The following is a 26,834-nucleotide window of genomic DNA, read 5'->3' as shown; positions in this document are numbered from 1 at the left end:
GCATTCAGGAAATATCCATGTTTACTATCACTGCCAAGGTTATTTCAAATCATTTTAATTATTTTTAAATTGTAATTTCTAACTATGGCACTTTTTCCACTATTATTGATAAAATGTAATACACAAATGTTCACAAGGTTTTTTTTCTGGTGATAGAACAAAGGGAAGAAAATGTGTTTTGTTAGACACTGGTAGTCTTTTACATCTGTGATACCATGCTCACAAAAGTGTATTCCTTAATGTGAATATCTCTTAGATTAGTGATATTATTTTATATTGTAAGATCTATCACTACAAGATAATTTTAATATGATGAATACAAAGAAAATTAACTTTGTTTTTGAATTCACTAATAAAACTTCCAAGTTGAGTTCATTACACTGATAATTATGTAATAACATATTTGCAATCAAGGTTTTGAATTGTAATAGGAGGCCTCAAGTAGTAGAATTATGCTATGTAATGAAAAATCTTTTAAATGCTCTACTAAGTCAATAGGTTGTGACCTAGAAAAATTATTGTTTGAACAGTCCATTCCACTGTGGTAGAGAGTGGTTAGCACAGGGTGTTTCCTGGTTGTGACCCATTGAGAAAGTCATAGGGTTAAATGGCTGACAAACTTCTATTTTACCTCTCTGGCCTCCTGTACTCATAACTTAATTAAATTTTCAGCAGCGTAGAGTACCCTTGAGAATGCTCAGAATTGTCTTCTTGAATGAATGTTTATGAAAATCATTTTTCTTTATTTTCTCATTTTACTAAACAACAAATTAAAGTAGTTGTACATATTTATTTTGTGAGATACTTCATGAAGTAACAACTGCAGAAATAACCCACAGAATAACATACATTAATTTTTCACTTACTCTCTCTCTAAGAAAACATGATTAGCCAGAGAGCATTGACTGAGGATTCCTAGTCATTGAATTATGATACTATTTTCCCTGTATTTTAGAATCTGCTTTATACATTTGAACCATATACAAGTTCTGTTTAGTTTTTGCTTTATGGATTTTTCCACACAAAGCACAGAACTGAATAACATTTCAGTATTAAATTTGCTAGTGTAAAGTGTGGGTACATTTTAGAAGATCCATTTTTAGAACTAGTAGACTAAATTGCTAAAAATTGAAAAGTTAAAAATGATTTATTTTATTTTATTGTCTGGATAATGTATAGAGGGTTACAGTTACATTTGTCGGATAATGGGTACATTATTTCTCAAACCTTGATATTCCTTCTCATGTTTATTTCCACCTCCCCTCCCCCCACTCCCTTCTAATCATCTTGTTTTCCCCCTTTCCTTCCATATTTCAAATAAACAAATAAACATACATAAAGTATACCAGATAACAAAGTCAGATACAGTAACCACATGAGATTAATCATAAGAGGAAAAAAAAGAAAAGAAAAAAACTTCACCTAGTTCATTAAGAACACCAATAATAAAGATAAACCTCTTATTTCCATATTCCAGAGTTCATTTTATTTAGTCTCATCCTGTATGACCATATGTACCTAGTTTTTGAGCTACTGTGATCCTCTGCTAGGAGGATCCTAGGTGTGTACTAATTATTACAAATGAGGAAAACCATGGAACCTATATTCCTTTGGGTATGCCTTACATAATATGATTTTTTCCAAGTCTTTGAATTTCCTTATGAATGTGGCTATGTCATTCTTCTCTGAATAGGAAATAAAAATGGCTTATAGACACATGAAGAAATGTTCCACATCTCCAGGCATACAAGAAATGCAAATCAAAACAACTCCAGTTAGAATGGCCATGATCAAGAAATCTAATAACAACAGATAATGGTAGGGATGTGGCCAGGAGGGATCACTACTACACTGTTGGTGGGAGTGTAAACTCATTCACCACTCTGGAAAACAGTGTGGCGATCCTCAAAAGACTAAAGATAGAGCTCCCCTATGACCCAGCAATCCCACTCCTTGGCATTTACCCAAATGTCGAGAAACAAAGACAGACTAAATCCACTAGCAGGACGATATTCACTGAAGCATTATTTACCACAGCTAATATAAGGAACCAATCCAGATGTTCCTCAGTAGATGAATGTATCAGGATGGTGTGGTACTTATACACAATGGAATTCTATGCTGACATAAAATATTTATTAAAAATTATTAGGAAAATCATCAGGTAACATAAAGAAGGATGTGCTGGTCTACGGTTAGGAGTGAAGGAAAATCACCAGGATAAGGTCAGAACTTGGGCTTCTATGAGACAGGAGGTGTTACTGGAATTAGAGAAATACGTCACAATGAAAAAGACTTACTTCCCCAGGAATAAACACACACACACACACACACACACACACACACACACACACACACTGTATATGTGGCTAGTTATATGAATTCAGATGCCATAAAGGCAAAATTGAAAGAACTTAAAGAAGAAATGTATAAATACACAATTACAAGTTGGTTCACATGATAGTCCTTGTAATTAATTCAGTCAGCCATGGTAGTAGACGAGGATCTAGGAGTTCTGACCATGGGAGTAAATCTACCATGGCTTCCTAGGAGACCAGCCAGCCTGGTGTAATTTCTTGGGAAAGTTTTGCTAGGTTGGTTGTGTGCTCTGTGCATGTGCTAGCTTTCTTATTTGTCTCATTCCCCTCAAATCCCTTGCATTCGAATTTGTACCAGACAGAACTGGAAGAAAGTATAGTATTTATTTAAAAAATGGGTTACTTCAGCATCTTCTTCCAGATCAGTCATATTCTAGATGTCTGAACTCTGTGGACAATAAAAAATACTAAAATAGGGGCTGGAAGTTTGGCCTAATGGTAGAGTGCTTGCATCACATGCACAAAGATCCGGGTTCAATTCCTTGGTACCACATACATAGAAAAAAGCTGGAAGTGGTGCTGTGGCTCAAGTGGTAGATCAGTAGCCTTTAAAAGCCCAAGGACAGTGCTTAGGCCCTGAGTTCAAGCCTCAGGACTGGAAAAAAAAAGAATACTAAAATATTAACAACAAAACAAGGAAGTATTGGTCAATGGTTCAAGTATGGTAGTAGCATAAACTTTTCCCAATACTGTGGGAAAGCACAATTGAATGCATCAGTGTGTAAGAGCACTGCAGACCTACAAGGCAGTGTTCTCATCCCTTACAATGAATACAAAACACAAGGCATGTGGGGGAAATTATCTGTGATGTTAAGAATAATTAAGCCAATAAGGAGTATTTTAGGAAAAACTATTCTGGGAAAAGTTCAGTAAATTTCCAAAGTGAAAAAAATTTCCATTAATTTGAGGGGTAAAGTGCCCTATAATGTGCAATAATTAAGAAGATTTCTAGAAATTTAAGCCAGATGTTAGATATAAATTTTAAAATACACTTTTATCCCCCAAACCAAATTCAGTAAAGCATTTTCATGTAAGTTAATTTGGGAGAGTGAATTTTATAGCAGATAAGTGCCTGAAGAGTCAGCATATGTTCCAAAATGTGGCTGTGGGAAAACACTATATTCTACTCTGTTTTCTTCCCTAGTTGAATAACTATCTTTTCCAAACAGTTTGCTTTTTAATTTCTCAGTTTATTTGTACTAATCTTTAATGAATGTGTACATTTCTGGATTCTGTGGAAATATAAATTCAGAATAATAATGCACAAAGCATCCATGTAGGAGGTTTTCAACTATTCATCTTCATTCCCCGCTTGGTCTGTTGATGTGTACAGTTTTTCCGAATCACCAGGCCCATATCTCTTGAAAGGCCACCATCACTTCAAACTTTGAACAGACACAAAGGAAAAGAATCCCACTGTGCAACAACACCTATTTTCAGCAATATCACGTGTAAATGCTAGTGGTTCAGGAAAATAAGTTTTCTTCCAGGCTCTTCTCATTGAAGCCTTCCAACAGACCCCACTAGTCCCTGAGGGTGACTTCTTTCTCACTTCCTTTCCCATTTATTTATATATTTATTACTTATTTACTTAATTTATTAAATTATTTTTGTGCTGGGCCTAGGACTTAAACTCAGGGCCTGGGCATGTTCTCTGAACTTTTTTTTCTTTTTTGCTTAAGGTTAGTGATATTTCTGGTATTTGGAGTAGTTTATTAGAGAAAATAATGGACCTTCCTGCCCCGGTTAACTTCAAAAGAAGGTCCTGAGATCTCGGTCTTCTTTTTTTTAATTTTTTATTTTTTTACGATAATATTATTTTATTGTAATTAATAAAAGGGTTACATGATATTTGCCAGATAGAAGGTGCATTGATTCACATACATTGATACCCTTTCACATGTCTTGGTACCCATTACCCTCCCCCCACACCCCACACCCATCTTGGTTTTCCCCCTTCCCTATCAAATTTCAAATAACCAAATACAAATAAATTCAATATATCAGATAACAAAGTGAGATACTGTAACAATATGAGATACCCAAGGGACAGCAAAGGAGATGAGAGATAACATAGCACATTAAGGACAACAATCATTCGTATTATATGGCTTTTGTTTCAGTATCCTGGAGGTCCTTTCAATTAGCTTTATACTATATGGCCTTATGTATCAAGATTTTGCTCTATTGCAGATTTCTGCTAGTAGAGCCCAAGGTTTCTACTGATTATGACACATGAGGGAAACCATTGAGCCTATGTTCCTTTGAGTCTGGCTTACTTCACTTAATATGATTTTTTCTAAGTCTTTCCATTTCCTAACAAATGGGGCGATGTCCTTTTTTCTGACAGCAGCATAGAATTCCATTGTGTACAAATACCACATCTTGTTGATCCACTCATCAACTGAGGGACATCTAGGTTGGTTCCATATCTTTGCTATGGTGAATAATGCTGCAATGAACATTGTTGTGCTAGTGGATTTAGTATGCCCTAGATTCTGGATGGTTGGGTAAATGCCAAGTAGTGGAATTGCTAGGTCATAGGGGAGTTCTATGTTTAGCCTTTTGAGGCACTGCCATACTGCTTTCCATAGTGGTTGAACGATCTCGGTCTTCTTATAGTGATCTCCTTAGGTGATCATTTCAGTCTTTCTGAACTAGGTCCTCTGAACACTTTTCACTTCACCCAAGCAAAGATGCTTTACTTCAGTTTTTAATCTTAATGGTACTGGGATTGAATTGATTGTCTATCCCTTAAAACATGTAGAAGCCATTTTCTGCTTTTGCTATATTTCTAATAGGGTCTTGGAAATTTGTTCCAACCAGCTTTTGGATCATGATCCTCCTATGTCTCCTATGTAGTTGTGAAAAACTACATCCATCTTCATACTAAGATAAGGTCTCAATAACATTTTGTTCGGGTTAGTGACCTAATCTTTGTTTCCCTGGAAGTTCAGATTATACACATATTGCAATAACACCATGCTTGTTTCTCAAAGTTCTTTTAAATATTTTCATTTTATATTGAGTTGCTCCTGATGCTGAGCTCATCTATTTCTTCCATAGATTAAAAATTAAAGCTTTGGGGCCGGGAGTTTGGTCTACTGGTAGAGTGCTTGCCTAGCATGCACGAAGACCCGGGTTCGATTCCTCGGCACCATATACGTAGAAAAAGGAAAAGAAAAAGAAAAAAAAAAGCCAGAAGTGGTGCTGAAGCTCAAGTGGTAGAGCTCTAGCCTTGAGAAAGTCCAAGGACAGTGTTCAGGCCCTGAGCTCAAGCCCAGGACTGGCAAAAAAAAAAAAAAGAAAAAAATTAAAGCTTTAAGTTGCTCAGTATATTTTATTTATCTTAATCTTACAAATAGTATATAGCATAATACTTCCTGATAAATTTGTGAAAAGGAGCAAATTTGAGTTTTAAATTTTTAAGTATAAGGCAAAATATATGTTTTTATATGACTACGTGTGAAAAACTTTTGGGAATTTGGAAGACTTTTTCCAACTTACTGAAGACAGATTTTCCTTAAAAAAATAACCCAACAAGATGTCCTAAAGATCATATATCATGTGAGATGGGAGGCTGATAACACAGGAGCTTCAGAATAAAGATAACTCATCTCAACCATTTAAAAATGATAGCTGAGAGTGTTGATGCTTGAAGCTTGACAGCTTAATTCAGTTAAAATTTGTAAGAAAAGGAAGAGCCATCTAAAGTAAATCTTTATTATAATCAAAATATTATGGCACATAACTTTTTTTCCTTTTTGAAATACTGGATATAGGAGGGCCTTGCATTTGCTTAGCAAGAAGTGTAGTATTTAGTGATATTCTCAATCCTTGAGCTTTTCAGTTGTGTCTTTTTTTACAAATGAGAAAAATGTTTATTGAGGACGGTTTAACAGTCCCCTTTCAGAAGAACTGTACAGAGAAAATCATAATCTAGAGGCAATTAGAGTTTTGATTATTACCACACTGCACAGGGTGCCTATTCTATAACTAGAAAGGTGTGGAAGTTTGGGACATGCCACTATAAATACAAGCATTATTAAAAATTACAAATTGCTTGGTGACACAAGAACACAGCAGTAATGTGTGGCTCAACAGCTCCATATTGGCAAACTACACAGCTGCAATTATCCTTTACCATTGCAACTCACCCATATTGCTGAAAGAAACTAGTGAGACAGGATTTCTACTTTATTTCTTCAGTTTGATAACTATTTATCCCAGATATATACCATGTTGTCTATTTTTTATTTTTGTTATTTTTTTTGTAGGTCATGGGGCTTGAACTCTGGGCCTGGGCACTGCCCTGAGCTCTTCAGCTCAAGGCTGCCACTTACCCCTGAGCCTGGGCATTGTCCCTGAGCTCTTCAGCCCAAGGCTACTACCCTACTCCTACCCCACTTCTTGCTTTTAAAATTTTTTACTTTATATTATTTTATTCTTATTGTGATATTGTATAGAAGGGTTATGGTTACATTCACTAGGTGGTAGGTCCATGACTTCTCATACCTTGATACCCCTTCTCATGTTTTTGTCCCCATTATCCGGCCTCAAACCCCCTTCCACTTCCTGTTTTCTAGAAATTAATTTGAGATAAAAGTCTCAAGGTCTTTAGTGCCTGGGCTAGCTTTAAACTGTGATCCTCAGATCTCAGTCTCCTGAGTAGCTAGGATTACAGGCATGAGCCACCACACCCAATTACCATGTTGTTTATGAAGTCTCTCAACATCCCATAACATTAAGTACAAACATCTCATAACATCAAGTACAATACTGTCTCCTTATCTTTATTGTCCATATTGGAAATACTTTTGACCTTGTTAATTATATCCAAACTATATTCTTCAGTTAAGGATAAACATCTTTACTAAGCTAAGAAATGTAGTAGAATTGCTGCAAAGTAATTTGATTCTTTCTGTAAAATGGACTCTGATGCCTGGCGAATGGATTGCAGCAATATGATTATCCAGAGCGATAGCATCTTTCTTTGCTTTTTCATGGTAAATATTTTGTAGTCTTATATATTTGCCTGAATCTGCTATCATATCAGGAATTGGGCCTTGAACAAATAAATTTCCCTGTCCCTCCTTGATCACAAATTCCTCTAAGGCCCAAACTAAAGTCCAAAATGTTAGAGTGTGTTTAGTGATATTTATGCAGTGACAGTCATTAGATATATTTTCCATAGTTCTTGGGATCTCAGTTGTATTTAGTGCTGTGTTCACATTTTTTTTTCCTGTCTTGGGGTTTGAACTCAGGGCCTGGGCACTGTACGTGAGCTTTCTCTAGGTTTGTGCTCTACCACTTGAACCACAGCACCACTTTCAGGTTTTATTCTGTGTATGTGGTACTGAGGAATCAAACCCAGGGCTGCATGCATGCTAGGCGCACACTCTTAGCACTAGGCCACACTTCAGGCCCTGAACTGACATTTTTGATAGTGTCTTCAAAATTGTCTTCATCTTCTGGAGCCCCATTCTCATTCTTTAGAATTCCCTATCTAATCAACAATTTGAAGTTCTCTTTTTCTTTGTAGGTTTTTAGGAATTCCCCATTTGTTTAACTATACCTCTTAAAATGTGCTAAATATTTATCTATGATCACAGTCCATGGAATATGGATATAGTTCTTTTTTTTAGAATTAAGACTGAATTTTTTATTGTAATGTATAGAGGGGTTATAATTACATTAGCCAGATTGTAGGTGTATTACTTCTCATATATTGATATATTTTATCACCATTTTCCTCTCTCCACCTCCTTCCAATCATCTTATTTTTCCCCCATTCCCTTTCCTATTCCAAACAATCAAATAAATGTATATACCCTATACCAAGTAACAAAATCAGATACAGTAACAATATGAGATTAACCAAAGGGCAACAAAAGAGAAGAGAACTCACATAGTAAATTAAGAACAACAATCACACAAGATAAAGCTCTTGTTTCCATATCCTAGAAATCCTTTCATTTAGCCTCATCCTATATGATCTTATGCACCTAGGTTTTGAGCTATTGCAATCCTCTGCTAGGAGAATCCTAGGTGTGTACTAATTATTACAAATGAGGGAAACCATTGAGCCTAAGTTCCTTTGGGTCTGGCTTACTTCACTTAATATCATTTTTTCCAAGTCTTTCCATTTCCTTACAAATGGGGCGATGTCATTCTTTCTGACAGCAGCATAGAATTCCATTGTGTATAAATACCACATCTTCTTGATCCACTCATCAACTGAGGGGCATCTGGGTTGGTTCCATATCTTTGCTATGGTAAATAGTGCTGCAATGAACATCCTTGTGCTAGTGGCTTTAGTATGTCCTTGTTTCTGGACAATTGGGTAAATGCCAAGTCGTGGAATTGCTGGGTCACAGGGGAGCTCTATGCTTAGTCTTTTGAGGAACTGCCACACTGTTTTCCACAGTAGTTGAACAAGTTTCCACTCTCATATGGTTGTCTCAAGCTTGCGATTCTCGTGCCTCTGCCTCCTGAGGGCTAGGATTACACGCATGTGCCACCATGCCCATCTGTAGTTGTTGCATCAATGAATTCATCAAAATTCTTCTTTTTTATTGTACTTTATTGTAGGGATAATTTTAAAGGGGTTACATTTCTCAGGTAATGAGTCCATTACTTCTTGAACCTTGATAACCCTTCTCATGTTTTTGTCTCCCTTTCCCTATTGCCAATTTGCTTGTCATACAAAACACATGAGCATTAATAATTCCCACGATAGAATAGAGTAAGAATAATAGTCTTACCTTTAGCCATGTTCTTTAATTCATTTAATTCTATGTCACTCACTGGATAGGTTAGCATGCAGATCAAGAAATGGATAAACAATAATAAGATAACAATTTTTCCAGCTCTAAAATTTATTTATAATTTTTAGTTATTTTATTAACAATGATCATTCTGTCCTCCATATTGCTTGAAAAATCAGTAAGTTTATGTCCACAAGAGCTATTTGAGCTGCTTTTAGGTCTACAAAAATGTATTATCCACCCACAGAATACTAACATTTATGGCTTTTTATTCCAGCTTGTATTTATTGGGCCGGTACTCTATTACTTTGAGAAGCAGTGAAAGAATTGTTTCTTTCTTTTTAATTTTATGATTGAAACCACAAATCCATTAATATTACCGAGGAATAATAGAAGACCTACAGTACTGAAACTATTGCTCTGAACTCATCCTGGTCCATGTCATTCAATCATACGTCTCATCTCAAGTTTAAGTGAGTTTTCAGTCTGGTGGACAAAAAAGAACTTTATTTCCTGTTGACTATCAAGTTCTCTATTCAGTATTAAGTGTTCAGGAGTCGTTTCTGAAGAAGGAGACATCAGTTCAGTGGCAGAGTATCTGAAAGGTTATCACCACCTAATCTGTTGATGACTGCAGCCATGCTAAAGTGGAATTGTGTTATGTCAGCATGTAGACTCAGTACCTTAATAACAGATTTTAAAAGATTTGAAGGTACTTGCTATGACCACTAGACTGGAAACTGTTGTTTTTTCCAATCTTCATAGAAGAAATATGCTTATATTCTGGTAAAGTATTTTTATTTACTAAGTTCCATTTGTGTAGTACATCTTGGGAAGACAACACCAATCTTAGTGACAATAATGCAACCATATTGCATAACACTTGTTATGAAAGACGTGTGATGTTGTATTGGTTCAGATTTCTATCACAAACTACCATAGATTGGGTAGCAGGATGGAAAGTTGAAGCTCATGGGGCCAAGATGCTTGGTGTCTAGAAAGGGCCAGCTTTCTGGTTTATAGATGGCATATTTGCTCTGTGTCTTAAAATGCTGAAAAGAAAAATGTTGCTCTTCTGAAGAGCTCTCTCTCTCTTCTATCCCCTAAGGCATTCAAGCAAAAAACCATGGCACTGGAAATTAGGTTTAAAGTGTGAGGTTTGGTGAATATAAACATTTAGGCTATACCATCTAGGAGATAAATTTATGAAATCAGCAGAGCCCTCTTTTTCTGTAAGAGATAGGACTTAACACTTAAAATCTAGTTTGATATGCTTTTTTAAACTCTAATTTTATTGAAAAGGTAATGTACAGAGGGGTTACAGTTACATAAGTAGCATAATGAGTACATTTCTTGTCCAGCATCGTTATCTGTTTGCTCATTTTCTCCCGCTTTCACCCCTCCCCCCAAGTTGTAAATTTCATTTTTCACATACTGTCTTATGAGTATCCATGTTGGGTTCACCCTTTGTTCTTTGACTCAACATTTTGTTATTCGCTTCTCTTCCCCCCAAATAAATGTATATAAAAGACACAGGGTACCACAAGATCCCTTCTCCCCAAATTTCCTCCAATCTCTCTATTTCTCCTTATCATTTCCTAAATCCCTTTAGAGCCACTTGGAAATTAATATATGACCTTTCCTAGGTAAAGTGTTCTGAATCTGGGAGTCCTAAATGGTTCTCCATTTTATCTGAGTCCTTGTAATTTCCTATATATAAGTAAAATATGCTGTGTTGTTCTCTTCCAACATTTACATTAATATAACCATACATTAACGTATGGTTAACATGTAAATGTATGGCTAACATATAGTTTTATGCATTGCCTTTTCACCTGTCTATGTCTTTTCTGCATATACCTTGTTTAATTTTTCATTCAGCATTATGCTTTTCTTTCAGCCTGATACATGTAGTTATTTTCTCTTGTGGATGTATACTCAGTGTGTCTAATCCTCCTCATTTTCACATGAAAATCCCTCTGTCTGTGGGAAGCACAGCCCCCTCCCAGAGTTCATCTGAGGATTCCGGTGCTGCTAGCACCCAGACAGTTGTCAACCATTACGAGAACTCATGGGCCAGCAGTGACTTCCAAGTAGAGATATTTGTGATGTATTCCAAGAAAAGTAAAAAGATACTTTAGGGAACCAAATTAGCCCCAATTTTATTTTCTTTCTTTCGTTCTGTCTTTTTTTAAAACTTGGTTGACAGTCTTACAAAATTGTTTAATTTTTTTCTCCCCCCAGTTCAGCTGGAAAGAGGAGTCTGTCACTAGAATTAAAAATAACCCTGTCCCCAGACTTCCATAGAGGTAAAGGAAGTTCAAAAGAATAAAATGTTTGCAGATACTCTTAATGCTGTTGTAAAAGGTTTTAGAAGATGTAAGATAATTTGATATTGAATTTGTTTGACTTTGGCCTGTTTCTATTGGGACTAATACCTACATAAAAAAAAAGAATTCTGAGATTAGCATTGAAGTTATAAAATGTTATACTCCAATCATACTCCATAAAATACATTTTAAAATTTGAAGATCCTATAAAGTAGACTTTATCTCTCACATTATGATATATTATATGATTCAAATTTTAGTCCTATCTCTGCCACCATCCAGACCTGCTGGGTGACATGCTTTATTTTCTTTGTCCTCCATTTCATCTTTTCTTTCTGGTTTTGTAGCACACTTGGTTGGCAAAGGTTGTCATAACTTTTGTTCTCTCTAACGGAAGTATCTTCACTTTTGTTGTAGGGCTGAGGAAAGTTTCATTTTATTTTATATTTTTATATGAATCTAGTCCATGGACAGGTGGTGTGCTGAGCTTTAAACAGCTTGATGAATGATTTGGCTCTGCATAGCAGTGTCAAATAATGTATCTCAGTTGGCAGTCTCAATGAAACAGAATAAGACAGCCGGTTTCTGTTATATATTAGAGTCCTTGTGCCTACTCGACTTCCAGCTGTGCATGCTAGGTATAAATCCTGTCCTTCTTCTCCTGAGTGCCAGTAATTCACCTAGAGCTGCCTATTCAAGTCTGTTTACTTAATGATTGCATTCACCATCAGGAGTCACTCCTGACTCTGGGAGAGATGTACATTCTTTATTTGCTGACATATTAAGTAATATGATTCTAATCAACCAATTTTCTGAGGACAATAATGGAAGCTAGAAGAAGTTAGTGCTTAGAATCCACTCTTAAGAAGGAAAATAAATGGCTTGGTTTTAAGAAGCTGGTGAATTTACCCCTGTATTTCAGCTTTTGTTAACACTGGTGATATTTTTTTCATCACATTGTTTTTTTTTTTAGGAAAATTATGCTTGAGTTAGTAGTATAAAAAGTCAGTTAGTTGTTTTTCTTTCCTCTTTCTTTGTACATAAGCCAGGTAAAATTCAAATATAAAGAAGCAATGCCACTTCTAAACATTACGAATTTCATGAGATGGCATTTGTCTTTTACTATTTCCTTATGAATCCCAGGGAGATGTTTAAAAAGAAAAGTGCAGTTTTTGTGTGTGTGTGTGTGTTTTGTAGATATCCTTTAGCAGATTGAAGTACTTTACTCTAATGCAGATTTTTAAATCACAAAAACATAAGCACTGAATTTCATTACATGCTTTCTATGTGCTCATTGAAGCAATTATGTGATTTATTATTGCTTTTCTGTTTAATAGTATCTGTTACTCTGCTTAATTTTCTTAACCAAATTTATATTCTTGGAATAAATTCCACATAGCCCTGCCTGATGAGTAATCCTTTCATGTACTTGAGTTATTTTACTAATATTTCGTTAAAATACCTTTTATAGAGATTAATACTAAGATTCCTATTGACTTACTGAGTGGGAACATTTTTTCAGTGTGTACTAATTTTTATGAATAACCTGAAATATTTATCCTCAATCAATTTTTTTTGCCAGTCCTGGGCTTGAGCTTAGGGCCTGAGCATTGTTTTTGGACTTTTTCAAGGCTAGAGCTCTACCACTTGAGCCTCAGCACCACTTCCAGCTTTTTTCTATATATGTGGTACTGAGGAATTGAACTCAGGTCTTCATGCATGCTGGGCAAGCACTCTACCACTAAGCCAAACTCCCGGCCCTCAATCAATTTTTTGATGGTGAATTTTATTTTTATGTCATTAACAAATAACTAGAAGTAAAATTTCATCTTTTATGTATTATAAATGAAATCTATCGATTACAATTTCTCTACTTGGTTTGTGCAATTGGCAGGTGAGTATATACTCTTGTCTGTATCTGGTGTTGTGAGTTTGTCACAGGGGTAGATCTCTGTTTTTAGGAAACCAAGGTTGGGATGTGATATTCCATGTATTCCTTTCTGGTGACCTATTCTGGATATCAAATGGTCAGTTATAGATATATACATATTTAACTTTAATATGTTTATATCCTCCCTCATGGTACTTAAAATGTACAAATAAATAAATTGACAAAAATAATAAAAGTAAGATCATAAACACTTTTGTGTAGAAAAGTATGGGGCCAGTAGCTCATAGATGTATTCGTAGCTATTCAGGAAACTGAAATCTGAGAATCATGGTTCAAAGCCAGTCTGGGCATAGCTAAGGGACTCTTTTATCTAATTAATCAGAAAAAGTCCAGAAAGGAGGGATGGCTCAGTGGTAAACACCAGCCTTGAATAAAAAAGCCAAGTGAGAACAGGAAATCCTGAACTGAAACCCCAATAGAAACACAAAAAGAAGAAAAGAAATTGCTAAAATATCCATTAAAGACAGAAAAGCTATTGGTCTAGGAGTTTGTCAGTAAAACCAAGTCAGTGGTCAAAGATTCTGGCTGATAAAGTAAATCAATTAAGGTGCCAGTAATCAAATATATATTGTCAGTTATGGGGTTCGAGGTGAGTGTCTGGATGATTTCCTGAGCTCTTTCATTCAAGACTAGCCTTCTGATACTTAGAGCCACAGCTCCATTTCTGGTTTTCTGGCAGTTAATTGGAGATAAGAGTCTCATGAAATTTTTTGCCCAGGTTGGCCTCCAGTGGAGATCCTCAGATTTTAGCATCCTGAGTAGCTAGGATTACAGGTGTGGGCCACGGGTGCCAAGTTGTCAGATATGTTAAGAAAGATCTCTTTGATCAACGACGAGGGAGAATGACAGACAGTGGAATTGGAAGCAGCTAAGGGTGATTTTAAGAATGGCTGAGGTGAAGGATAATGTGAAACTCAGATGATTCTGCAAATGAATTCATAAGAATGGAATGGAATTTTTTTCTGGAGAATATACATTTTAAAATCTAACTATTGGGCCTGGAGTTTGGCCTAGTGATTGAGTGCTTGCCTAGCATGCACAAAGACCGGGGTTCGATTCCTCGGTACTACATACACAGAAAAAAAAATAAAAGCCAGAAGTGGTGCTGAGGCTCAAGTGGTAGAGCTCTAGCCTTGAGAAAGTCCAAGGACAGTGCTCAGGCTCTGAGCTCAAGCCCAGGACTGGCAAAAAAAAAATCTGACTATTTTGGAAATCACCACAGTATTTTACTCCTCTGGCTTTCAGGGCTTTTCCTGTCACCATAGAGTAAAAGGGAATTTAAAATATTTTTTAGCTCTTATTTAAGGAAAAGAATGTGTACTGGATATTGCAAGTGAGTAACTTGAGTCCACATAATGGATTTGAAATTTTATGTTTCATGATAAAAATTATGAAAGTGGCTTTTAAAAATGCAGTTCAAGAGATTTTTTTTAAACCTTAGTTTTAGTGAAGACATTCCTGTGTAGTGAGTGCTATTGGCATGAACTTATTTCCTGGACATATGGATTGTGAAATAAGTTAGAATTTTGAGAATTAAAAGAGATAATTTATGCAAAGTCCTTAGCATAATGGGTACATAGTAGGCAGTCTATAAATAGTTTCTATAGGATTTAGAAATTATTCACATATAGACTACAGTTACAAAGATGAATATGGATCAAAATATTCAGGAAGAATACATGAGACAAAGAAAAATGCCAAGCTGTAAATTTGATACTTGGTATGTTAGGATTGTGTAAAATACTGTGGGATATTGGGATGTCACCTAGGTATAAGGATACTAAGTTTAAAAGAATGTGATAAAGTTAAGATTTTATTTCTGCAGGAGGCTGTGCTATAGACAGGAAGCCAAATAAACAAGCATGCGGTCAGCAGTCCACCCAGATTTTATCCCTAACATGCTTTGGCCTTCATTTTGATTGGTCAGAACATAGGATCTAGTCTTACATGATTGGTTTGAAGAGTTTGAAGGGTCTATAAGTTTTTCTGAGCCAGATCACATATACATAGAAAAAGCCAGAAATGGTGCTGTGGCTCAAGTGGTAGAGCTCTAGCCTTGAGAAAGCCCAAGGATAGTGCTCAGGCCCTGAGTTCAAGTCCCAGGACTAGAAAAAAAAAGAAAATGATAGATGGAAATTAATATGGTGATCCCTCAAAAGACTAAACATAGAGCTCCCCCATGACCCAGCAATTGCACTACTTTGCATTTACCCAATAGTCCAAAAACAAGGATATACTAAAGCCACTAGCACAACCATTTTCATTGCAGCACAGTTTACCATAGCAAAGATATGGAACAAACCCTGATAGCCCTCAGTAGATGATTGGATCAACAAGGTATTGTATTTATACACAATGTAATTCTATTTTGCCGTCAGAAAAAATGATATCACCCCCATTTGTAAGGAAATTGTAAAACTTGGCAAAGATCATATTAAGGGAAGTAAGCCAGAACTAAAGGAACATAAGCTCAATGGTTTCCCTAATTTTTAATGATTAATACAAACATAGTACTCTCCTAACAGAGGATTACAATAGCTCAAACCCTAGATAGATAAGGCCATATAGGATGAGGCCAAATTAATGGACCTCCAGGACATGGAAACAAGAACATAATTATGAGTGACTTTGTTCTTAATGTACTATGTTTTTTTTTCTCTTCTCTTGTGTTGCCCTTTGGTTAATCTCATATTGTTAGAGTATCTGACTTTGTTACCTGGTATATTATATATATGCTTATTTGTTTATTTGAAATAGGAGGGGAAAAATGAAGGGAGGAGCTGGGGAAAGAGCAATGGGGACAAAAACATGAGAAGGGGTATCAATGTGGGAGAAATAATGCACCTTCTATCTGGTGACCCCTCTATACATTAAAATAAAAATAAAATATAAACAAAATTTTAAAAATACTCGATACTATTAGGAAAAATGCTGTTAGTATTCAGTTGACACATTTTCAAGTGTAATACAATGAATACTCAGACATTCTAACATGTAGTATAATATCCCTGGGCTTAATTTTTTCAATAGTTTATTAAATAGATCATTTGAATTAAAAAAAGAAAATGATAGTTAAGAAACAAGCACAAGGGTTACATAATGAACAAAGAAAGAGGGGAAAAGCACGTTGAACATTGTCTCAGATTAGCCAAAAGGGAAAATGATGGCCTTTCTATTAGTTAGTCATTGCGAACTTAGCAAAAATGGATTAATCTTTCTTTGGAAAAGAAGAAAAACCATAGAAATCTCGAGTTTTCCTGGGCTTTCCAGCAAATCAAATGGAAAGACAGAAAGTAGGGGAGACAAATAGCTCGCATGTAGGGCTGCATATTACTCTGAAAAGAAATGTTCTTTGTATAATCCTTAATGATCTCTGGTAAGAGGTCATTGACAATTGCTGACAGGCATTTTGCAACCACCACAATCAAGGTTTAGAAGACCTAAAGTCACCTAATGAAAAGATTTGTTTCAGTATATCATCACAAGGCAAGAAAACTTCATAAACCAACTCAGGGACAAAACCAACCCTTATTCATCTTTGTATTAAAAGACCATCACAGGCTTGTCACTGAGACAATGCTTCAGGAACAGAAAGAGACAAAATAATTTGGTGTGGCTTTTTACTAAGACCAGCATTATAATTGCACAATTTATTAAAAAACAGAATAATGTGTCTGATATTGGCAATAAGAAAAAGAAAACAGTTTTACTTAGGAATAAATATGCATCTTAATTCTTTTTTTTAATATATTTTTATTGTAATTAATAGAAGGGTTAGATGATATTTGCCAGATAAATGGTGCCTTAATTCCCACACATTGATACCCTTTCACATGTCATGGTCCCCATTTTCCTTCCCCCCTTCCCCCCTCATCTTGTTTTCCCCCGTTCCCTATCCAATTTCAGATAACCAAATACAATTATATCTGATATATCACATAACAAAGTGAGATAGTGTAACAATATGAGATAACCAAGGGACAGTAGAAGTGATGAGAGATAACATAGTACCTTAAGAACAACAATGATTAATTATATGGCTTATGTTCACATCATATTTTAAATGACAAGTTTAACAAACAATTGTTCAAGGAGGAAATCTCTAATTACATTCTCTGGGACTTAGTCTTTAGAACTTAATCAAAATTAGGCTAACCGTTTGTATGTCACAGAAACATATCAGTTTATGAAGTAAAACATTATGATTATAGAGTCATAGGTTTTTTTGTCTATATAGTTATATTTGTATTTCCATTACCATGTCCATTGCTTTGGGTATGCAGTTATTGAGTCCTCGCTCTTGTACACTTTGGATTTAATAACCGCATATTAAGGATACTATGCGCCTTTTGTTCCTTAGGTCTTGACTTGTCTCACTCAGCATGATTCACTCTAGATTCATCCACTTCCCTGCGAATGCCATTATTTTATCTTGTCTGTTGGCTATGTAGAATTCCATTGTGTATATATACCACATTTTCTGTATCCATTCATCTGCAGTAGGGCATCTGGGTTGTTTCCATCGCCTGGCTATTGTGAATAGTGCAGAGATGAACATAGCTGAGCAGGTGTCTTTATAATATCCTGGGTCATGCTGTTCAGGATAGATACCCAGAAGTGGTATGGCGGGATCATAGGGAAGGTCTACTTTCAGTTCTTTAAGGAACCTCCACACTGCTTTCAGAGTGGCTGAACTAGTTTACAATCCCACCAGCAGTGCAGTAGGGTTCCTTTTTCTCCACAACCCCGCCAGCAACTGTCATTGTCTGAGTTCAAAATCTTGGCCATTCTTGTTGGGGTAAGGTGGTATCTTAGGGTGGTTTTTATTTGCATTTCCTTTATGACCATAGATGAAGAACATTTTCTCATATGTTTTTCTACCATTTTAATCTCTTCTTCTGATAGGTCTCTCTTTAGTTCCCTTGCCCATTTAGTGAATGGTTTATTGGAATTTCGGGGGATTAGTTTCTTGAGTTCCCTGTAGATACTGGATATTAAGCATTTGTCAAATATATGGTTGGTGAATATCTTTTCCCAGTTGGTTGGCTGTCTCTTTACTTTTGCAACTATGTTTTTATCTGTACGGAAACTTTTTATTTTTAGGTAGTCCCATTTATCAAGTCTCTCTCCAATCTGTTGTGACCCTGGGATTCTGTTCAGGAATCTGTTGCCTGTGACTATGAGTTCCAGTGTCTCTCCTACTTTATCATGTAGCAATTTCACGGTTTCCAGTCTGACATTGAGGTCTTTGATCCACTTTGAGTTAATGCTTGTGCATGGCGAAAGGCTAGGGTCAATTTTTAGTTTTCTGCATGTGGCTGCCCAGTTTTGCCAGCACCAATAATTGAATAGACTGTGTTTGTTCCATTGTATATCTTTGGCTCCTTTGTCAAATACAAGTTGCCTATAGGTATATGGTTCTATTTCTGGGTCTTCTATTCTGTTCCACTGATCTTCTGGTATGTATGTTTTTGTGCTAGTACCAAGCAGTTTTTGTTACTATGGCTCTATAGTGAGTTTGAAGTCTGGTATTGTAATACCAGCAGCATTGCTCTTTTTGCCTAGAATTGTTTTGGCTATTCTAGGTCTTTTCTTGTTCCATATGAATCTTTGGATTATATCTTCAATTTCCATAAAGAATGTCTTTGGGATTTTGATGGGGATTGCATTGAATTTGTATATCAGTTTTGGCAGTATAGCCATTTTCACTATGTTGATTCTCCCTAGCCATGATCATGGGATGTCTTTCCATTTCCTTGTGTCCTCTTTAATTTCTTTCATTAGGCTTTTATAATTTTCATTGAATAATTCCTTTACTTCTTTGGTTAAGTATATTCCTAAGTATTTTATTCTTTTGGGGGTTATTGCGAATGGGATCATTTTCTTGATTTGGCCTTCTGTTTGTGTATTGTTGGTGTACAAGAAGGCTACTGACTTCTGAAGGTTGATTTTCTATCCTGCCACTTTGCTAAAGTGGTTTATTAATTCTAGTAGTTTGGGAGTGGAGTTTGTTGGGTCACTCAAGTAGAGGATCATGTCGTCTACGAATAAGGATTGTTTAATTTCTTCTTTCCCTATGTGGATCCCTTTGATGTCCTTTTCTTGTCTTATTGCTCTGGCTAAGGGTTCCAGCACTATATTGAAGAGAAGTGGAGAGAGTGGGCATCCCTGTCTAGTTCCTGATTTTAAGGTGAATGGTTCCAGTCTTTCACCATTTAGTATAATACTGGCTGTAGGTTTTTCATATATGGTTTCACTATTTTGAGGAATGTACCTCTTATTCCTATTTTTTCTAGTGCTTTCAACATGAATGGATGTTGTATTTTGTCAAATGCCTTCTCCGTGTCCAGAGAAATTATCATATGATTCTTATCTTTAGCTCTATTGATATGATGTATTACATTGATTGATTTGCGAATGTTAAACCAGCCTTGCATTTGTGGGATGAAGCCCACTTGATCATAGTGTATGATTTTTTAAATTTGTTTCTGGATTCTGTTGGCTAATATTTTATTGAGGAGTGTAGCATCTGTGTTCATTAGAAAGATAGGTCTGTAGTTTTCTTTTTTTGTTGGGTCTTTCCCTGGTTTGGGGATGAGAGTAATATTAGCTTCATAAAATGAGTCTGGTATTGCTCCTTCTGTTTCTATTTCTCGGAAGAGTTTCAAGAGTATAGGTGTTATTTCATCTTTAAATGTCTTGTAGAATTCCGCAGTGAAACCATCTGGACCTGGGCTTTTTTTGGTTGGCATTTCCCTGATTGCTTCCACAATTTCGTTGTAAGAAATTGGTCTGTTCAATTTGTTTACCTCATCGTTGTTTAGTGTGGGTAGCCTATATTTATTTAAGAAATCATCCATTTCTACTAGATTTTCTTGTTTCTTTGAATATAGGCCTTGGTAGTACCTATTCATTATGGACTGGATTTCTTGGGACTCAGTTGTGATTGTTCCCGTGGGGTCTCTAATCTTGTTTATTTGAGTCTCCCCTTTCCTTTTTTTTTTGATTAATCTTGCCAAGGGTCTGTCAATTTTGTTGACTCTTTCAAAGAACCAACTTTTTGATTTATCAGTTTTGTGTATAGTAGATCTTATTTCAATCTCTGTAATTTCTGGTTTTATTTTTGTTGTTTCTGTCCTTCTAGCTGTTTTAGAATTAACTTTTTCTTGCTCCTCTAGGTGTTTCCGTTTTTTTTTAAGGTTATTTACGTGCTCTTCTTCTGTCTTTTTAATATGCACTCATAGTGTGATAAATTTGCCTCTTAGAACTGCCTTTGCTGTGTCCTATAAGTTTCTTTCTGATGTTTCTTGATTGTCATTACATTCAAGGAAGTTTTTAATTTCATTTCTGATCTGATCTGTTACCCAGGAGTTATTCAGAAACGTGTTGTTCAGTTTCCATGTGATTGAATGTTTTTTTACTTTGACTGCATTGTTCAGAATTAGTCTGACTCCACTGTGGTCTGATAGGATGCATGGGATTATATCAGTCCTCTTGTATCTGCTTAAGTTTTCTGTATGCACTATTATATGATCTATTTTGGAGTGTGTTCCATGTGCTGCTGAGAAAAATGTAAAAAGTTTCGCTGTTGGGTGGAAGACTCTGTGTATATCTGTTAAGCCCAGCTGGGCTATGGTGTCATTTAAGTCGAGGGTGTCTTTGCTTAACTTTTGTTGAGTTGACCTGTCATTTGTTGAGAGTGGAGTATTGAGGTCACCGACAATGATTGTGTTTCAGTCTATCTTGTTCTGTAGTTCTAAAAGAGTTTGTTTGACGAATTTGGGTGCTCCCGTGTTGGGGGAGTAGATGTTTATAACTGTAATATTATGGGCATGGATTGTACCCTTTACTAATATATAATGGCTGTCTCTATCTTTATGTACTGATTTTCCTGAGAAGTTAATTTTGCCGGAGATTAGGATTGCTACTCCTGCTTTTTTGCATGGTACATTGGAGTGGAAAATTCGTTTCCAGCCTTTCACTTGGAATTTGTTTCTGTCTTTGGCAGTGAGGTGTGTCTTTTGGAGGCGACATATGGATGGGTGGTGTTTCTTAATCCAGTCTGCTGCTCTGTGTCTTTTGATTGGATTGTTCAGCCCGTTCACGTTTAGGGAGATTATGGAGAAGTGGTCAGTGTCCATTGTTGTTATTTATTTTTACTTCTAAGTTTCTTTCTCTTTTTTCCCCTTTTGTATTTAGTGAATTATAGATGTTTGCTTCTTGAAGGAGGTTCTTGATGTTCTACAATTTGTTCTCGGTTAATTAGTATTCTTTGTAATGCTGGTTTAGTGTGCACGTATTCATAAAGCTTCTCTTTGGAGTGAAATATTCTTGTTTCTCCCTCAAATGTAAATGCTAGTTTTGCTGGATATATCAGTCTGGGTTGGCAGTTGTTGGTCTTCAGGACATCAATGATGTTTTTCCAAGCTTTTCTTGCATTTAGGGTTTGCGTGGAGAGATCTGCTGTAATTCGAATGTTCTTCCCATTGTAATATAGCTCCTTCTTTGTTTTTGCAGCATTTAAGATCAATTCCTTGGTATTCAGGTCTAATGTCTTTACTATGATATGTCTAGGTGAGTTCCTTCTAGGATCTTGCCTGCTTGGGGTCCTGAAACCTTCAATAATGTGAGTATTTTCCCTTTTGAAGTTGGAGAAGTTCTCTGCTATGATTTTGGTGAATAAAGGTTGCATACCTTTGTCCTGGAATTCAGCCCCCTCCTCAATCCCTATTATACGAAGATTAGACTTCTTTGCTGCATCTGCCAGTTCCTGGAGCTCTCTCTGGTAGATTCTGACTGATTTTTCCAAGATGGTGATTCTCTGTTCCAGCTCTTGTGTTTTGTCTTCCATTTCTTTTGTTTTTTTTTTTTTTTGGCCCCCTTCTCTTTCTGGCCCCGCTCGCTCCGGCCCCACTCGCTCCGGTCAGGCTCGCTCCCTCACGCTCCTGGCCCCCGCTCGCTCCGGCCCGCTCGCTCCGGCCCGGCTCGCTCCCGCACGCTCCGGCCCTGCTCGCTCTGGCCCCGCTTGCTCCGGCCACCACTCGATTGGGCTCTGTTCACTTCATCTCAGCTCGCTTCTTTCGCTCTCTGTCGCCATCGCAGTCTTGTCTCTGCCACTTCCGGCTTGGTTGTGTATGTGGGATACCGAGGAATCGAACCTGGGTCCTTGTGCATGCTAGGCAAGCACTTTAACCGCTAGGCCAAACTCCCGGGCCCTTGTCTTCCATTTCTGATGTTCTATTCTCCATCTCCGTCAATCTGCTACTTAATGCCTCCAGTTTTGCTTGAAGTGTGGACGCTGAGCTGATCATGTCTGCTCTGAGGGTATTAATCTTTTTTTTCCATTTCTCTTTTGAATTCGAGGAGCTCTTTGGAGATTTCCTGCTTATGTTCCTGCAATTATTTTTGGAATTCTGTTTTAATCTCTTTAGTCATGTCACAATCATCTCCTTGAATAGGGTCATGTTTTGTGTCTCTTCAGGTGTCATTTCTTGAGATGGTGACATCTCTCTCCTCCCTTCGCTCTTGTTGCCTTTTGGGCTTTGCGTGGGACTATGATTATTTATGTATGTTGTGATTCTTCTTTGAGTTCTCCTCGGCATCTAGAACTGTTGTTGTAGTTCGCTCTGTGGTCAGTAGGTAGTGGTCTTTGCTTGGATTGGGACTGTGATTCTGGGAGTATGTGAATACCTGTGGTTCTCAGCCAAATTGATTCCTCTGCTGACGATGTCAGAGTTTTTGTAGGTGTTCGGTCAATTTCCAGAGGCTGTGTGCTGCTGTACGACTACCTCTCAGCCCAGCCAGTGGCCTCAGAGTGGGATGGATCTGCGAGCTTTGGTCTCAGCGTGCTGGGCAGATGGTTGGTTTTCCTGTGCTGCTTCTAGGGGTGGGCCCCCAGCCAAGGGTCTGGGGTTTGGGAGTTTCCAGGGGCTCTCAGCAGGACCTGCGGCTGTCCACTCTGTTCCCAGGGGCGGGGCCCAGCTGAGGACGTGAGCTCCAAGGGCGGAGCCACGCCTTTCTGATTCTCAGCAGCTTGGCTGCTGGTCGGCCCTTCAGTTCCCTGCTGCTTTGTCAGAGAGTCTGTGACTGTGGGGGGGGGGGGTCCCTCGGTGCTGTCTTGCTCAGGATTCCAGCTGGAGAATGCCCGGCTCAAGATTTGAGGGGGACAGATGCTGGCTTCTATTGTCCTGTACACCCCACCCGCTGTTGTAAGGCAGGGACACAGTGCTCCCCGCTCTCCAGACCCAGTGGCCTGGGAAAGGAACCAGGTGGGCGGGTGGGAGCTGGGTCACCCCTGCCTCCCCTGGTGGGGTGCTGGGTCTTGGCGTAGCCCTCCTGTCAGTCTCCAGTCTGAGGCCTGGGAGAGGAACCTGGTGGGCTGGTGGGGACTGGGACACCTCTGCCTCCCTTGGTGGGGTGCTGGGTCTTAGCGCCTCCCGCCTGTCAATCTCCAGCCTTTGGCCTGGGGGAGGGGGCTGTTGAGGGAAGGGACAGGATTCTAAATTCCTTGCCCCCCTGCTCCTGCTCTTCTCAGGCGGGGTGGAGGGGTCTGAGTTAAGTTCTATGGCTTGGCACCCGCTCTGTGTTTGGGGGCCCGCTGCAGTACTCACGCCTCTGTGTTCGTCTGTGGGTGCTGCACGGTGTTGGATTATCCTTCACTCCCCTCGGATCTCCGCCGCCACTTGTGATCCGCGTCTGGGTTCCGTTCCTTGCTGTTCTGGTTCCGCGTCTGGCTGGGTTCCGCTGCTTCTGTGGCTCCCTGACCCGGTTTCCCGGCCCGGCGCAGCTTGGCCCGGCTCCCTCCACCGCCCCCTCTGCAGCGGCTCTTCTCGGCTCGGAGCTGGCGCGGTGGGAGAGGGGTCCTCACGTTCCGAATTCTTTGAGAAAGTTGGATGTGAGCTTTATCTGGATTTCTTTTCCAGTTTGGGTCCTTTTCTGTTGCTTCTTGAGTTTGTTGTTGTGGATTTCTTAAGGTAATTGATTCGTGGGACTCCCTGGTTCTCTCTTTTTGTGAGAGAGAGCTAGGCAGCGTCCCTATTGTCTCGGTGCCATCTTCCTCCACTAGGACCTAAGACCTGCATCTTAATTCTTAAAGGAGACATCTGATATTTTTGATTAGGTCATTATTTACAGGTAAACATACCTTTTCTTATGTAGGCTTTATTAAGAATTATGACTTTTATTTGGTCTCCTGAAAGAGACAAGTAAGTAGTCATGTGACTGGTAGCATAGTGCCAAGCAGGAGGAAGAACTGTGTAAGTTTAAATAATCTGTCTCATGTAAGGAAGGTTTTTTGTTTTTTGGGTTTTTTTTTTTTGGTGGGTCTTGGGGCTTGAACTTTCCCTCGGTGTTGTCCCTGACCTCTTCAGCTCAAGGCGCCCTACCCTTAAGCCAAACTCCACTTTCTGCTTTCTAGAGGTTAACTGAAGAGTCTCAGGTCCTTTAGTGCCCAGACTGGCTTTGAACCTTGATCCTCAGATCTCAGCCTCCTCAGTAGTTAGAATTACAAGTGTGAGCCACCTCACCCGGCTTACACTGATTTTTTTTAATGATCAATGAATGTATATTTCTAGTAGCGGTTCGGAGTTCCAGTTGCTTTATATCCTTGCTATCAATTGGTAGAGTTAGAATTTTCTCCTTATACTTTAATTGTCTTACCAGGGAATAGTGCTTTCTCTAGTGATTAGTGATAATGAGCATCTTTTTATACTCTCATTGCTACCTGGGTCTATTCCATGATGAAATGTCTGTTAAAATCTTTTTTTCCCCTTCAAAATTAGAGTTTTAAAAAAGTATCTGACTTTGTGAGTTCTTCTTATAGTTTAATTGTGATTATTATATAAATAACTTGAAAGATATTCTCATTTGTGGCCTTTTTCCCTTTCTTTTGAATATTTTTAATTTTGATAAGGATATATCACCTTTCTTTCTTTCGGGCAGATCGGAGCTCTTTGGGCTCAAAGCTGGTGCTCTATCACGTCAGAGTCACATGGACTTTCTTGCCTGGGCTGGCCTCAGATCTCAGCTTCCTAGTACCAAGGATTACAGATGTGAGCCACTGATGCTGAGTTTTAATTTTTGTTTTATGCATCATACTTTTACTATCATGACTAAGTTTAATGTATACCTATGATGTGAGCCAGCCATTCTAATCCGGATGTTTACTCAATTCAAATGAAACTGAAAGACTTATACCTGAATGCTAACAACACTTCGTTTGCAATGACACATTCTGTACCTAATCTATTCATCTATCAACCATTGAAGGGATGAACAAATAATGATTTCCTATACAATAGAACACAATTTAACAGCAAAAGCAAAAATCTCCATAAATATGACAGTATTTGTAGATCTTAGAATAACTGTGGTGAATGAAAGCATCCCAAATCTGTTATACTATACTTTCATATATATGAAATTATAAAAAACATGTTCATCTATCATGCAAAAACTCAGTTAGGCAGCTGCCTGAATCAAGGGGCAGGAAGGGACATGTTAAACATTTGGAGGTGGCAAACGTGTTCACTATTTGATAGTGGCATATTTTTTTGCTACATTGTAGCATATTGCATACTCTGAGTATATATCTTTTATTACCTGCCAGTAGCTTCCTCTCTAGCATTATAGTGAATTCTTACAAAATTCCAGTGTTTAATTATCTCTTATAGTTATCTGGAAGAATCTAATATTTTACAAACTAAAATGCAATTTTAGCCATACACTTTAAGCTTCCTAGACTGGGCTACAAGGGTGGCCTAGGGGTAGATTCCTTACCTAGCATGCACAAAGCCCTGGGTTCAATTCCTTGGTACTACAAACACAGAAAAAGCCAGAGTGGTATGCTAGCTCAGAAAGAGTGCCTAGACTCTCAGTGCAAGACCCAAGACTGGGGAAAAAAATAGGAAAAAAACTGACAAAACTTCTCTCAGACTGATAAGAACAGATATGTTATCACTGAGAGAAATATCTATTTTGGAAAAATGAGTTTTTGTTCCTATTAGTGAGACTGTTTGTTATGTATTCACATGTATATGTACATGCATATACATTTGCATATGTATATATGGAGACTATTTAGAGAGATATTGAAAGGAACAGAAAGAGAGAAAGAGAAAGTGAGGGGAAAAGGAGTAGAGAGAGAAAGAGGTGGAAAAGAAAAGGAAAGAATAAGAAAAAACCTAAGGGCCAAGAAAGATAAATTGTAATGTACTACACAAAACCTAACTGTGAGTTTAAAAAAAAGAGGCAGTGTAAATGAGTTATTTGTAGCCAATTTAATAGTAGAATTTAGGACAAATGGTAGAGATAATTAGGAGAAATTCAGGAGAAAATTCAGATATTTACTCTCCAGAAATGAGCTTCAGAATTCACTTAGTACTTACTTAATAAAGGAGTTTGAGAGACA

The 26,834-nt window shown here is 37.6% G+C and overlaps 1 pseudogene; it reads right to left on the bottom strand.

Moving 5' to 3' along the window:
- Positions 1-7,137: 7,137 nt before the first annotated feature.
- On the bottom strand, positions 7,138-25,142 carry LOC150056094 (NEDD8-activating enzyme E1 regulatory subunit-like; annotated as a pseudogene).
- Between the last annotated feature and the right edge of the window lie 1,692 nt (positions 25,143-26,834).

This window comes from Megascapheus bottae, chromosome 12 (genome assembly GCF_031878675.1).
Source record: "Megascapheus bottae isolate mThoBot1 chromosome 12, mThoBot2.hap1, whole genome shotgun sequence".
Lineage (NCBI taxonomy): Eukaryota > Metazoa > Chordata > Mammalia > Rodentia > Geomyidae > Megascapheus > Megascapheus bottae.
Note: the sequence above shows the minus strand (reverse complement) of the source record. Positions and strands in the feature narration are given on the sequence as shown.